This window comes from Schistocerca piceifrons, chromosome 6 (assembly GCF_021461385.2).
Source record: "Schistocerca piceifrons isolate TAMUIC-IGC-003096 chromosome 6, iqSchPice1.1, whole genome shotgun sequence".
In the NCBI taxonomy this organism is placed as follows: Eukaryota; Metazoa; Arthropoda; class Insecta; order Orthoptera; family Acrididae; genus Schistocerca; species Schistocerca piceifrons.
In genome coordinates, this window is record NC_060143.1 from 416,899,621 (window position 1) to 416,914,406 (window position 14,786).

A 14,786-nucleotide genomic window follows, 5' to 3' on the forward strand; every position below is an offset into this window, starting at 1 on the left:
GGTGGCGACTGGACTGCGTTACGAAGCGGTAGGAGAAGCAAGAGCAGCGGCGTAGGTCACCGGTAGCGCCGTCGGTTGCAGCTGAAAGTTGCGTAATGGGTCGTTGTAGGCTTTCGGATCTAAGGTGGCCTTCTGCGCTTCACCCGAACAGGTCCGAGGCTGGCTGTCGTATGTAATTATTGCTCGGCATCCGCCGATTTGTAAGTAAGACGGCACGTGCCTTCGGAGATCAATGGTGACCTATCGGACGCTGTTTAGGACAGGATATGTCCGAAATATGTGTCCACTTCTCCGCAGTATGGCCGTGGACTGTGCCGTATGGTCTGAGTGCTACGACGACTTCCTCAGCAGGGAATACGGACGGCAATTCAAAAATGCATATCGTGCGTATACCAACGCCCGCGTGGCCGACATTGTCATCAGCATGACAGAAGCGGAGCCCCTGTCTGGTCTCACGTAGGATGCGCTCGCACGCCGCGTCGTTAATGATTTTAACATAGACAGTGCTGCTCACGATCGACAAATGTATGCCGATAATATCGGTCGCCGGGATCTTCCTCTCACAGAAAACGCTCCACCGCGAGTGCTTTGGGTCGGGCATAATCATCGCAGAAAGTAAATCGCAGTGTAGATTTACGGTAAAGGTTCGCCATGGATTGTATACGGCAAGCCGGCACTTAAGCAACGCAACGGCAGTCAGAATGTAAACAAGGCGAGCTCGCGCTACGCACGCGGTCAACACGGAGACGCGTCCGCTCTGTTGTGGATGGTGGTGGTTGTTGGGATGTTTAAGGGGGACTAAACAGCTAAGGTCATCAGTCCCCCAGCTCTGTTGTCCTGCCAAAGCCAGACTGACCACTTGGCTATCACAATCGGCTATAACAATCAACCACATACTTCGTAAATGCTGTAGATTCCGTTACTTTGTTACACACTTAGGCGCGTATAGAGTTGTATCTAACAATGACGAAGTTTTTTTTGAAAGTGTTATCTCGGACTTATGCGCGTTTAATCAACGGTTATGTGATTTAAAAATATTGGAAGCCGATAACCTTGGGAATGTGTGCAAGGTTATCAGCTATATATCGGAACAAAGAAACATAACACTCCGAGTGCACGGCAGAAGTATGATGGATAATGACACAGTTTCTTTGGGCACTATAGTGCAAATACCTACACGGTCACCCTCTATAAATGTTTCAAATCTTGCTTGTTTGTTTGATTTCGTTCTAGTGTTACGAACAACTGGGATTCCCCACACTTCTCGTAAATACCGATAATACATTAAATATTTCTAAGTAAACAATCAGTGTAGCCGGGTGGAGTGGCCGCGCGGTTAGAGACGCCGTGTCACTGATTGTGCGGCCCCTCGCGGCGGAGATTCCAGTCCTCCCTCGGGCATCGGTGTGTGTTGTTCTTAGCGTAAGTTAGATTACGTAATGTGTAAGTAGAGGGACCGATGACCTCAGCAGTTTGGTCCCATAGGCATTCAAACACACATTTGAACATTTTGAACAATCAGTGCACTAGGAGAGCGGTATTAGGTAACTGGAACGAAATCACATACGGCAAATCTCCTGTCTCCGCGTTCTTTGATGAGGCGTGCACATAAAACAACTTACTCCTGGTGTCTAAGTCCGTCGATGACGACTTTCCATTCCGTCTCGCAACAGCAGCAGTTGAACAGTTGACCAGCACTGCCAGTTCTGGAAAAATCGTTTCCAGATGGGGTTGTTCTTGTTGTGGTCTTCAGTCCTGAGACTAGTTTGATGCAGCTCTCCATGCTAATCTATCCTGTGCAAGCTTCTTCATCTCCCAGTACTTACTGCAACCTAAATGCTTCTGAATCTGCTTAGTGTATACAGCTCTTGGTCTCCGTCTCCGATTTTTGTCCTCCACGCTGCCCTCCAATGCTACATTTGTGATCCCCTAATGCCTCAGAACATGTCCTACCAACCGGTCCCTTCTTCTTGCCAAGTTGTGCCCCAAACTCCTCTTCTCTCCAATTCTATTCAATACCTCCTCATTAGTTACGTGATCTACCCATCTAATCTTCTGCATTCTTCTGTAGCACGACATTTCGAAAGCATCTATTCTCTTCTTGTCCAAACTATTTATAGTCCATGTTTCACTTCCATACATGGCTACACTCCATACAAATACTTTCAGAAACGACTTCCTGACACTTAAATCTATACTCGATGTTAACAAATTTCTCTCGCTTTATATCCTCTCTACTTCGACCATCATCAGTAATTTAGCTCCACAAACAGCAAAACTCCTTTACCACTTTAACTGTCTCATTTCCTAATCTAATTCCCTCAGCATCACCCGACTTAATTCGACTACATTCCATTATCCTCGTTTTGCTTTTGTTGATGTTCATCTTATATCCCCCTTTCAAGTCACTGTCCATTCCGTTCAACTGCTCATCCAAGTCCTTTGCTGTCTCTGACAGAATTACCTCAAAGTTTTTATTTCTTCTCCATGGAATTTAATACTTGCTCCGAATTTTTCTTTCGTTTCCTTTATTGCTTGCTCAATATACAGATTGAATAACAACGGGGAGAGGCTACAACCCTGTCTCACTCCCTTCCCAACCACTGCTTCCCTTTCATGTCCCTCGACTCATAACTGCCATCTGGTTTCTGTACAAATCGTAAATAGTGCTTCACTCCCTGTATTTTACCCCTACCACCATCACAATTTGAAAGAGACTATTCCAGTCAGCATTGTCAAAAGCTTTCTCCAAGTCCACAAATGCGAGAAACGCAGGTTTGCCTCTCCTTAATCTTTCTTCTAAGGTAAGTCGTAAGGTCAGTATTGCCTCACGTGTTCCAACATTTCTACGGATTCCAAAATTATCTTCCCCGTGGTCAGCTTCTACCAGTTTTTCCATTCGTATGCAAAGAATTCGTGTTAGTATTTTTCAGCTGTGACTTATTAAACTGATAGTTCGGTAATTTTCACATCTGTCAGCACCTGCTTTCTTTGGGATTGTAATTATTATATTCTTCTTGAATACCGAGGATATTTCGCCTGTCTCATACATGTTTCTCACCAGATGGTAGTGTTTTGTCAGGACTGGCTCCCCCAAGGCCGTCAGTAGTTCTAATGGAATGTTGTCTACTCCTGGGGCCTTGTTTCGACTCAGGTCTTTCAGTGCTCTGTCCAACTCTTTAAGCAGTATCGTATCGTATCGTATCTCCCATTTCATCTTCATCTACATCCTCTTCCATTTCCATAATATTGTCCTCAAGTACATCGCCCTTGTATAGATCCTCTATATACTCCTTCCACCTTTCTGCTTTCCCTTCTTGGCTTAGAACTGGGTTTCCATCTGAGCTCTTGATATTCATACAAGTGGCCCTCTTTTCTCCAAAGGTCTCTTTAATTTTCCTGTAGGCAGTATCTATCTTATCCCTAGTGAGATAAGCCTCTATGTCCTTACATTTGTCCTCAAGCCATCCCTGCTAAGCCATTTTGCACTTCCTGTCAATCTCATTCTTGAGACGATTGTATTCCTTTTTGCCTGCTTCATTTACTGCATTTTTATATTTTCTCCTTTCATCAATTAAATTCAATATTTTTTCAGTTACCCAAGGATTTATATTAGACCTCGTCTTTTTACCTACTTGATCGTCTGCTGCCTTCACTACTTCATCCCTGAGAGCTACCCATTCTTCTTCTACTGTATTTCTTTCCCCCATTCCTGTCAATTGTTCCCCTATGTTCTCCCTGAAACTCTCTACAACCTCTGGGTTTAGTCAGTTTATCCAGGCCCCATCTCCTTATATTCCCATCTTTTTGTAGTTTCTTCAGTTTTAATCTACAGTTCATAACCAATAGATTGTGCTCAGAGTCCACCTCTGCCCTGGAAATCTCTTACAATTTAAAACCTGGTTCCTAAATCTCTGTCTTAACATTATATAATCTATCTGATACCTTCTAGTATCTCCACGCTTTTTCCATGTATACAACCTTCTTTTATGATTCTTGAACCAAGTGTTAGCTACGATTAAGTTATGCTCTGTGCAAAATTCTACCAGACGGCTTCCTCTTTCACTTCTTACCCCCAATCCATATTCACCTACTATGTTCCCTTCTCTCCCTTTGCCTACTCTCGAATTCCAGTCACCCATAACTATTAAATTTTCGTCTCCCTTCACTACCTGAAAAAATTCTTTTATCTCATCATATATTTCGACAATTTCTTCGTCATCTGCAAAGCTAGTTGGCATGGGCTTCGTGTCTATCTTGGCCACAATAATGCGTTCACTATTCTGTTTGTAGTAGCTTACCCGCACTCCTATTTTTTTTATTCATTATTAAACCTACTCCTGCATTACCCCTGTTTTATTTTATATTTATAACTCTGTATTCACCTGACCAAAAGTCTAGTTCCTCCTGCCACCGAACTTCACTGATTCCCACTAAATCTAACCTATAAAATTCCCTTTTTAAATTTTTAACATTCCAGCCCGATTAAGGGATCTGACATGGCACGCTCCGATCTGTAGAACGCCAGTTTTCTTTCTCCTGATAACGACTTCCTCTTGAGTAGTCGCCGCCCTGAGACGCGAATGAGGGAGTATTTTACCTCTTGCATATTTCCCAAGTGGATGCTATCATCATTTAACCACACAGTAAAGCTGCATGCTATCTGGAAAAATTACGGCTGTAGTTTCCCCTTGCTTTCAGCCGTTCGCAGAACCAGCACAGCAAGGCCGTTTTGGTTAGTGTTACAAGGCCAGATCAGTCAATCATCCAGTCTGTTGCCCCTGCAACTACTGAAAAGATACCCCTCCGTTGTGGTTGCACCTACGGTATGGCCATCTGTATCGCTGAAGCACGCAAGCCTCCCCACCAACGACAAGGTCCATCGTTTATGGGGTTCCTGATGGGGAGGCATAACAATCTGCCGTTTGTTAAAGTCACTGGATTTCTCCAACTGCGACACTATAACGATTCCTCTTCCATCCAGATAACCATTTCTCACGGCATCTTCACATTACAAACCAAACAGCTTTGCCTCCGGATGTAGACTTTTCTTCTGATTGTCTTTTCTGCTGAGCATTTACTCAAATCTGCAGTTGCGAATGACCCTAGCGATTCAGCATGTGCTGCCATCTTGTGCTCCACGCTGCTGGATTTTCCACCCGACCATCCGGATTTTCCTATTTGTGGTTGCATTTGTCTTCACGTAGAATTTCAGGGTAGTGCGTTGGAAGTGTTCCTTTAGTCTGGGACACAAGCCATCTTGTACACCATGTCCACTGGGAAGTCTCGAGTGACGTACATCGCCAGATGCAGCACCTTGCTCTACGTGACGTCGGGGTACGGTGGTAAGTTAAGGCTGGGGTTCATTGCTAGGTGTAAGGCGACAAGGTGTCTTGTAGCTTGGTGGTGCAATCCAAGATGTGCTAGCGTGACGCGGAGTTAACGCGCGGGTTTGTTCCATAGAACAGTGCTGCCATTGACGTAGGTTTGCAGGAGGTCCATAGCCATGGGCGACGTGTGGTAAATAGGTATGAACATCTACATCTATAATCTATAAACCACTGTGAACTGAGCGACAGCAGGTATGTACCACTCTACCAGTTATTAGGGATTCCTCCCATTCCATTGAGATACGTAGCGCAGGGAGAGTGGTAGGGGAGAATGATTGCTGTAATCAATCTATTCTTATCCTCTCGCTGGCTATGTGAGGTAATTATTTAAGGCCGGTTTTTGAAACTTTGTGAGTAGTACGTCTGTCTTCAAGAGTCGGCGGATTAAGTTTCTTAAGCATCTCTGTGACACTCTCTGACGGTCAAACAAATCTGTTACCATTCCTGCTGCCATTCTCTGTATACTTTCAACATACCCTGTTATTCCCGTTAATTACGGAGCCCACACCCTTGAGCAATACTCCTGAATGGGTCGCATGAGCGATTTGTAAGCAATCTCCTGTGTAAACCGATATTACAACTGACCAAATTTCAGAATACGACTTAAAAGTGTCCGTATAGTTTGGTTCCTTTCGTAAAATGTTACTTCTAATTAAGAGTGATTTGAAAATGACATGAAATACAGGTGTTAGAAATATGCTTGACAATGACGATCAATCGAAATTAGCTAAGCCGCTCGATTAAATAAATATCGCATTACAGCCTACGATGGACCATGTTCATATTTATCACGCCGATTGCATTTTCCCAGTATTCTAACAGTAAGCCTGTTTTACCTACTGCTGAACTTATGTGATCTTTCCAGTTCATATCCCTACAAAGTGTTACACAAGGTATTTGTAGGAGCAGGCCGATTCCAACTGTGACTCATCTATATTATTGTTATCGACGCTACAAATGCACAGTTTTACATTTCTGAACATTTAAAGTAAACTCCCAATCTTTGAACCACTTCGAAATCTTAACAAGAACGGATTTAATGTTTATCCAGATTCCTTCACAGTACTTACCAATAAGATAACTGCGTTGTCTACAAAAAGTCTTAGGTTATTATTCGTATTGTCCACTGAGTTGTTAATATACAACACGAACATCAAGGGTCCCAAAAAAATGTCCCTGTTACTTTTGTATCTGACAATGATCCTCATTCCAAAATCAAATGCTGCGTGCTCCCTACCAAAAAATCTCTCAGTCCAGTCACAAACTTCTCTTGATACCCCATATGGTCATACTTCCGACGACATGAGTAGATGTGGTACTCAGTCAAATGCTTTTCGGAAATCAAGAAATACTGCATCTACCTGACCAGCTTTGTCCAAAGTTTTCAGTATGTCATGAGAGGAAAGTGCAAGTAGGGTTTCGCATGATGGTTGTTTTTGAAATCCGCGCTGGGTCGCATGGAGGAGGTCATTCTGTTCGTGATACATTGTGTTTGAGCTCAGAGTACGTTCTAAGATTCTACAACAAATCGATGTCAAGGGCCAGCCGGTGTGGCCAAGCGGTTCTAGGTGCTCAGTCTGGAACCGCGCGACCGCTACGGTCGCAGGTTGAAATCCTGCCTCGGGCATGGATGTGTGTGATGTCCTTAGGTTAGTTCGGTTTAAGTAGTTCTAAGTTCTAGGCGACTGATGATCTCAGATGTTAAGTCCCATAGTGCTCAGTGCCATTTGAACCATTTTTCGATATCAAGGGTATTGGACGGCATGTTTGTGGATCACTTATTGCAAACAGGTGTGACGTGTACATTCTTACAACTACTGGGCACGGTTTCTTGTTCGAGGGATCTATGATTATAGTTGGAGGAGGAGCTAACTTCAACCATAAATTCAGTATCTAATCCCATAGGCATTCCATAGAGATGTGGAGCTTTGTTCAGGTTTAACGATTTCAGATTTTTCTCAACACCACTGACACTGTTATTTCACTCATCTTTTCAGCGTTACGAGGAGTTAAACGGTGGTCTCTCGATTTTTTCCTTTGTGAAGGAGGATGAGAAAACGCAGTTAAGCATTTCAGTTTTTAATTTGCTACCCTCAATCTCAGTTTCTGTCACATTCAGGAGTGACTGTACCGTGTCTTGGTGGCATTGAGATTGAGCCTCCACTTTACGACCCAGGCGGTGACGTCATCGCGGGCGCATTGGTGCCGTAGCAGCATGTCCTGTGACGACACGCTGCGCGTGACGATTGGTGTTTCATCAGCGTACGACGCTAGCTCTACGTGCAGCTTTTTCTCCTGCTGTGCGGACAGCGCTCCAGGATGCTAACCGAAGAGGTTCGGGTTCGATTCTCGGCCGGGTGGAGATTTCCTTCTCTTGGGGACGGATATTGTGTTGCACTTAAATTCGTACCGTCGTTACTGACAAAAAATAGTCTCTAATCCGCTGCCTTCTCGTCGCTGCATTACTGAGATGGCTGAAAGGGCATGACTCGATTCGGAAAAAGAAAAAAAAAAAGAAACTGAAAAAAAAAGACTTCCCCTGCCGCATCTGTTTCCCGTAACAAGAATAGGTGACATCTAGTCTCGTGGTGTCCAACGGTCAGATAGAATTTTCGAGTCGTTAACGGATATAACCAGAAATTATTCCATTGGCCGCCGGACTTCTCTGAAAAGGAAGACGAATAAATGATCTTCCCTTTTAATGTCCCTTTGTCCCGCATCCGCACAGGGTCAGCATCGTTATGAACCAATGATTTAAGATAAAACACGAGTTACAGTGCTCCTTGCGGCGAACGACGTTAACTCGGCAGCCATTTTGACGGTGGTCAGAACATTAAGAGGAGACCAACCATTCACAATCAGGCTCGTCTATTCCCGCTCCTGATTAAGTCTGGAGACATCGACGTAAGTTGATAATTTCTACTTGTTTTGCAGTACAATTATTATAATAATCTTGTGGCGGAATTTCATTACTTTGGTGCCTAGTAAACTTGTTTATGACGAATATAATTACTGACTTCCGAGTCGAAAAAAGGCTGAAAGCGCAATATGACAGTGTACAAGCAGATAATTTTCCGCTGAAGCAGCATATAAAGCAACTTCATATGCGACAAAAAGAACAATATTTCAGTCAGAATCTTGTTTTGCTGATTTAAAAAATGGCTGTGTGCTATATACCAATTTCTGATATGTTAGAAAGTAAAAACGTAACGGATCTACTGAAGCAGTTTTTCGAACTTGAAGCTGGTTGTTAATTGTCACAGTATTCTCAGAGAAGGGTCGGACCCTACATTTTTATTCTGTTAAGGTGTTTGGCTACTTACGGTTATCTCACCCAAGAACACTTGACTGCAGTTACTGAGCTTTATTTATGAACAGTGACCGTCCTACGTACTACAGCAACTGAATTTTGACAGAAAGCGCTTTGTAGGTAACATCACTTGGCACTTGAAGCAAAATTTTATCTGCAAAATAAAACATTTATGCTAAGCTAAACTATTTTGAAGAGACGTGTAAAGTCGCAATCCAACTATATACAAAGCTCATTTTATTTAAAGGTCAGTGGAAAAATTACAAAAATAAAATGACATTGAAATCTCTACAATAATGAAATACCAATTAAAACATCGTACAAATGAAATATCAGTAACACATTCCAGAAGTGAAATGGGAATAAATTATTTTATTGTTTTGTAAGTTATCATTACTATTATTGAACTACTGATATTAATTACCTGTAAAAACATAAATTTTCAAAAATATTGTCATTGGTGATGGACAGGTTTTTGAGGACATGATAATATGCTTAAAATACAAACAAAAATACAGAATTTCTGCGAAAGGACCTATCTCAGTTAGCTAAACATAACGCGTTTCGAAATTTACTACATAATCTTCATTCACTTTGCTAGCAACAAATCTTCATTGTAAGTAGACGAACATATTTTACGTCGTCTTTCAGCCTTATCTGCATCGAAAAGTCAATGAACACTTCGGTCGGAACTTTTATTTTTGCTGACTGGATGTTTCCTGTTTTTTTGAAAAAATGTAAAGCTTCCACGGGCTATATTAAATGTGTTATAGGTAATTTCAAGGGGACGCGACAAAGCAGAGAACGCCCTTGACTTCAGAAAAAATCGCAGATGGTAATTCAATTTGCTTCACACATGATGGCCAACTTATAGCTGATCTATGACATTTAAACTCGTTGCTATAAACTGACTCGGAATGGTTAATTTAAGGGATAACGGGATGCCCTTCAAGTCGCTACGTTGTTAACTTCCGGTACGGAATGTGTGCACCTCAGTTGTATATGTCTAGTGTTATTTTATGTCAAAGTGAGTGAAAGTTTTCTAAATATTTCCGAATCGTATAACTGAAGCGACGCTTAGGTACCAGCCCTATATTCACCAAGAGAGGTGAGGGAAACCGCCGTAAAACGACGCCCTGGGTGGCCGACGCACCGACACTCAGCCGTTTAATGTGCTGGGTGAGACGAAGAAACGTTATCCTGAGTTAACGAATTTCTCTGCTTCCAGTGAATAAATGTATTTGGTGTGTGGAAAAAGGACGTAGAAATGCCGTCCAGTTGAATGAAATTGTTAAAATATGATAATATAACTGTGCTGACATTAATTGTATAATAATTTAGTGTACCAAACTTCATAATTCCTACAGATATATAGACGTAGATTGCATTTCTTAACTGCGCAATATCATTTATATTTACCAAATCCTTCGACTTCTCATCCCTGATCTACGTACTTTCTCAGTTGTTTGAACATGACAATAGGGATATTGTTGTGTGTTATTTGCCTTTAATGCTGTGCCGAAAGCTTTCACTCTCATCGTAGTTACATTTCTAGTCGTAACTTTTGATGTCATTTTTCTTTTCGTTCAACTGTAAATGCAATAAGCATTTACACTAACTTCAGTCTACTATAGTTATTTCACAAACATTGTAAAAGGAAAACAGAATTTCGGAACCGGTAACTGAGTTTCCTATTCAGCGACGTCCGGATGAACTATATGTAGTACTCCATTTACAATAATATTCTGTGTATATTGCGGTCACCTTCTCTGTACTAAATAAAGATCTCATCTTCATTAGATTTAGGTTTCGCCATTTAAATCATCTAAAATTTTAGAGTTGTTTTGTTCATTTGCATTTTGGAGTGTGCACATCCAGGTGCGTCAGCTTTTTAATTTTTTGCCACGTTTCTGTTCAGTTACAATATATGAGAGAAATATAATGAGACATTTTTTTTACACACGTGCACACGCACACAGTAGTCACCTCTACAAACAAATGAAAAAAAAGAGTGAAGCACTCCAATGTTGTACTTGCAGGATAATGACCACAATTGTCGCCGCAGGTTCTCATTACTTCTGGCACATGTGTGGCGAGAATGAAACACGCAGGAATATAAATCTGTAAAATTTGTGTTAAGCAACGTCGAAATTACATTCCTCTTTTTAAAAAAGAGTTACGCGATTCGCGGGATTTTTAAAGAGGACTGCACAAGTGATCACATATACACAAATGAATATTTACGTTTATTGAATCTACACGCAGTCGATTAATAAAGGATTGCATAATATTTTCTCTAGTGGCAGTAAATGTAGCGTAGAAACCCCGAACGACGGAATAGTTACATTATGACTGGTAAAATAGATATTCATTATGTCTCAAAATACGAGAAATGATCCTGCAAAATGGAATCCAGTTGTTCTAAAGGCCACCGAACTTAAGTTTTAGATTTTAAGAAATCTAACAATGTTGAGTGTTAGTAGAACGTGATAATGCCAAAACAAAAAGTGAAGATTATTCGCTAATTCAATGATCATTTTTAAACTCTCAGTGAAAGTCTCAACATTTATGAATGTTTATCACTAGATGTAAGAATTAAAACAATCTGCAGCTTGAACACATTGCCGTATATTTAGAGCGGGGCTCGTATTATAACTCAAAACGAATTCTATCAATAAATGATAACTTAATGAAAGATTTAATTTTATAGAAGATTTAATCCCTGCAGTAAATTTTTCGTATATCGACAGATAAATCGAAATTCGAAATAGTTCAAACCATCCAGTCAGAAAGACGTTTTCTGGAGGTTTGCCTTGATCATCAGACGAATACTAGAACTGTAAATCCCATCGGAAGAAGTTCTACATCAGCTCACCCCGCTCTCAGTCGATGACACACTGAGAATTAAAATGTGAAATTATTAACGCTTTCTCGACATGATAAATCTGTTCTGAAGCTAAGAAAAGAGATTTTTTTGTTCACTTAGCAACTTAAAACATTTATGGCTAGATGGTTCCTGCCAATACATCTTAGCGTACCAAATATTTGCTTTTGTAACAATACTACGAATTCGTGTCCATGGAATACTGATTAGCTGAGACTTTATCTCAGGGATTGTTATTGATCGTGGATATTAAAGTGTACTCCTGGTTAGCTGCAGTGAATGATAATGAGCTACGATCAGATCATCTATGTGTACCTTCTAAAGTGGCCAGATGATGAGCAGAATAGGTTATCGTCTACCTTTGCAGCCACAGGACTAATTAAGTCAGTAGAAATGAATGTTTTAGACTGCTAAGTCGAATTGACAAATGACGAAAACAGACAATGGCTTTACAGAATACTTTCGAGACTTAAATAATGTGAAAAAGGAGGTCTTTACGTTATCAGAAAATCAATGTAAATATGACTTGAGAGTGACTAAATCGTTGTAGTGATACACGATAGCTCGATGGAGACAGAATACATGGTCATATGGAATATTAGTTTGTGAAGAATTTTTCCTTGCTGCGGTGCTACTTTTTAATTTCCGGAGGAATTTCGTAGTCAGTATATAAATAGCGGACCTTCGATATTTTTCGAATGATTCTCAGCCTTTTTCTTTATAATGTTAGTTATAGGCTTGAAGCATTTACACCTTGGTTTTATTTATTGGAAATTTAGGGCACGAACTGTCTAAGATCTGTGATTAATATCATCTAAAAACAGAAGCATAGAGGGTGATTCAGCTGAACCTCCCGATTCGCTTTCCGCAGCCCGCACTATGTATATATTAAGAACAGTCTACAGACAAGTAACAGCTAAGCAGTCAGCGTAAGTATCTTCTCAGAGTTTTCGGTAACCGTTAGTTTTATAAACCCTCGTCGACAGTTTTGTAAAGGCCTCGACGCTACTGCTCTGGAGGCCGAGTTGCCACTGTTGTTACGGAAGGTCGGGTTCCTAAGTTCCTGCAACGGCTTCTAGTGCAGTACATCGGTAAGCCAATTTTTCCCTGCCGCTATTACACAGCTATGCCAAAGGGTCAGGTAAAGGATAGGAGAATGTAGGTTCTACAACACTCCAACAAATTAGTACTTAACAGAGTCACACAAATGAGTTAAAAAGGTTTACCTATCTTCCTGATTTGTCGGATAATGAAGTCTGCAACACTGCATCTAATACAACACAAAAAAGGCCCTCAATACTTAAGTGCAAATAATCGTAAGTTAACTTCACAGTACACAGCCAATGCAATTTACACTTCTGTTCATTTCCAAGAGTTCACTAAACGACGTTCCCTGTCTAAGCCCAGGACGATGATCTATATCCAAGTGACGAGAGCAGTCAGCAGTTAGCAAACTGGATCGTATTGTAAAAAATACAAGTCAGGATTGGCCATGAGAAAGATGGTATTTTTGTCCCAAGAAATATCTTGGCATCTTGGTATTTGCAGAGGTTAAGCTATGAAGACGGGGTTGTGAACCATGTTTGGGTAGGTGAGTCGATAGAGCACTTGCCCGCAAAAGGCAAAAGATCCGAGTTCGAGTCTCGGTTTTGCACGCTATTTTAATGTGGTAGGAAGTTTCATGTCAATGCACACTCCACTGAAAAGTGAAAATTTCGTTCTGGAAGATATATCTTACTTCCACCGTAATTATCCAAGTGCGCCCAAACTTTCAATGTGGAATTTGCAGCGTAATCAAACTGTTTTGGGTATCACTGTAAGTGTATTCCGCTTATAGTATTTAAGCTTTCGTAGATATTTAAGAGGTTATATACAGAAAAGTTTGATAGCTCCTGTTAATTTCGTTTCTTAAGAGAGTGAAGCATTTCTGAACCATTTACCAAAGATTAAGAACTACAAACAATGTAAATTTATAGAAATATCTAAAAATGTATGACTACAGCGCTAATTACGCAAAGAAAGACTGGAGACATTTGGATGAGTATGGCAGAAGTAAGGCATATTTTGATTCAAAAATACAGTGTAGATCATGGTCAATCCCCACTTCTGTTTTAGACAATGTGGTTCCGTTTGCTAAGTGTTGTCCAAAGCTCTGGGAACAAATCTGCATACATAAAAAGAATCGATAGGGGTAGATAAATCGCCCATATATTGTTCCAGGAAACCCACTGAAGATGACAAACACATAAGAGGCGAAACTAATATTGAAAATCAAATAGAAATATTGAAGAAAGAAAAATGCTGTTTAATTTGCAAAAGAAAATTTACGTAGCAGCAGCGGAAAATGGTTACCAATGAGTCATATGGAAATATATGAATCAATAGAACACGGAAATATCGGAGAGACAGCGAACATTACCTTCCTAATAATGAAAGTGACATCAAAGAAATGTACAAGAACCATTTTCAACCACTATTAAGTACAAAAGAATTTCCAAATAGACGTGAGGGATCATCGCATATATAAATTTGTACAATGCAAGAGGTATATACAGGGTGAGTCACCTAACATTACGGCTGGATATATTTCGTAAACCACATCAAATACTGACGAATCGATTCCACAGACCGAACGTGAGGAGAGGGGCTAGTGTAATTGGTTAATACAAGCCATACAATAATGCACGGAAGTATGTTTTTTAACACAAACCTACGTTTTTTAAACGGAAACTCGTTAGTTTTGTTAGCACATCTGAACATATAAACAAATACGTAATTAGTGCCGTTTGTTGCATTGTAAAATGTTAATTACATCCGGAGATACTGTAACCTAAAGTTGACGCTTCAGTACCACTCCTCCGCTGTTCGATCGTGTGTAACGGAGAGCACCGAATTACGTAGGGATCCAAAGGGAACGGTGATGGACCTTAGGTACAGAAGAGACTGGAACAGCACATTACATCCACATGCTAACACCTTTTTATTGGTCTTTTTCACTGACGCACATGTACATTACCATGAGGGGTGAGGTACACGTACACACGTGGTTTCCGTTTTCAATTACAGAGTGGAATAGAGTATGTCCCGACATGTCAGACCCAGGCCAATAGATGTTCAATGTGGTGGCCATCATTTGATGCACACAATTGCAATCTCTGGCGTAATGAATGTCGTACACGCCGCAGTACAACTGGTGTAAAGT